The sequence below is a fragment of the Pelodiscus sinensis genome, chromosome 5 (genome assembly GCF_052426305.1).
Source record: "Pelodiscus sinensis isolate ZL-2025 chromosome 5, ASM5242630v1, whole genome shotgun sequence".
In the NCBI taxonomy this organism is placed as follows: Eukaryota; Metazoa; Chordata; order Testudines; family Trionychidae; genus Pelodiscus; species Pelodiscus sinensis.
The window spans coordinates 17,685,664-17,687,437 of record NC_143056.1 but is presented as its reverse complement, the minus strand read 5'-3'; positions in this window follow the sequence as shown (position 1 = coordinate 17,687,437).

The following is a 1,774-nucleotide window of genomic DNA, read 5'->3' as shown; positions in this document are numbered from 1 at the left end:
TGTCAGACTGCCCAGTATTGTGAGTGATATCAAAGGAATAAGCTGATTTTAATAGCAGAGATGCAAAGGGAGTCAGTTACATTTCCCTGGCATCTTTAATTCTGAGTTGCCTGACTGCTGGAGGTTTAACATGGGACCATTAATGTTACAATCAAACAATATATCAGTGGATGTGCTTAAATATTTGATTACAGTCTGGGACAGCATTAGGCATGGACCATATAAGCAGCAACTCAGGGCACACTAAGGACCATATGGTATTTAATCACCTGAAGATGCAGATTCATAGATTTCAAGGCTAGAAGAAACCATTGTGATCTAGTCTGACTGTGTCCACAGGCTATAGAGCTTCCCGAGAATAATTCTTAGAGTGGATGTTTCAGAAAAATACATAATCTTTGATTTTAAAATGCTCAGTGATGAAGAATCTACCACCACACTTCATGAACTGTTGCAATGTTTAATTATTCTTACCATTACAAATTTACATTGTATTTCCAGTCTGAATTTGTCTAGCTTGAACTTTGAGCCACTGGATCCTGTTATCTTTCCTCTGCTAGTTTGAAGAGCCTTTTATATTTGTTCCCCACATAAGTACTTACAGAATGTAATCAAGTAGTCTTTCATTATAGGGCATGTGTTCTTATTCTTTAATCATTCTCCTGGTTCTTTTGTGAATCTTTATCAATTCATCTTCAGTTGTGGGCACCAGAACTGAACACAGTATTCCAGCAGAGGTCACACTGGTGCCAAACATATCTAAAATTGCCTCTCTACTCTTACTTTAGATTTTCTTGTTCATGCATCCCAGGCTTGCATTAGCACTTTAGCTTCGTTGTCACACTGGGCTACGTGTAGACTGGCATGATTTTCCGCAAATGCTTTTAACGGAAAAGTTTTCCGTTAAAAGCATTTGCAGAAAAGAGCGTCTAGATTGGCATGGACGCTTTTCCATAAAAGCACTTTTTGCGGAAAAGCGTCTGTGCCAATCTAGATGCGCTTTTGCGCAAAAAAGCCCCAATCGCCATTTTCACGATCGGGGCTTTTTTGCACAAAACAAATCTGAGCTGTCTAAACTGGCCCTTTTGCACAAAAGCTTTGTGCAAAAGGACTTTTGCCTGAATGGGAGCAGCATACTATTTCTGCAAGAAGCACTGATTTTTTACATGAGGTCGTCAGTGTTCTTGCAGAAATTCAAGCGGCCAGTGTAGACAGCTGGCAAGTTTTTCCGCAAAAACATCTGCTTTTGCGGAAAAACTTGCCAGTCTAGACACTGCCTGGGAATGCCTATTCAACTGACTGTCCACCATGAACCCCAAATCCTTTTCACAGTTGTTGCTTCCCAGGACAGAGTGCCCTACTGTGTAAGTACAGCCTTCATTCTTACATGTATACATTGACATTTAGCCATATTAAAAGGCATACTGTTAGCTTACCCTCAGTTTACTAAGAGATCCAGATCATTCAGGATTTGTGACATGTCTTAATTATTTATCACTCCCCTATTTGTGTCATCTGCAAATGTTGTTAGTTTTTCTTCCAGGTTATTGATAAAGATGTTAAATAGCGTAGGGCCAATAACAGATCTCTGGAGGACCTTAGTAAAACACACACATATTCAATGTTGACTACCCATTTTTTATTACATTTTGAGATGTATCAGTTAGCCAGTTTTTAATCTGGTTAATGTCTGTGTACCAGTCTGAATCACTATGGCAGCCACCCCTAGAGTCTGGGACAGTTTGGGGTGGCCACAGCCCACGGTCAGGGTGGG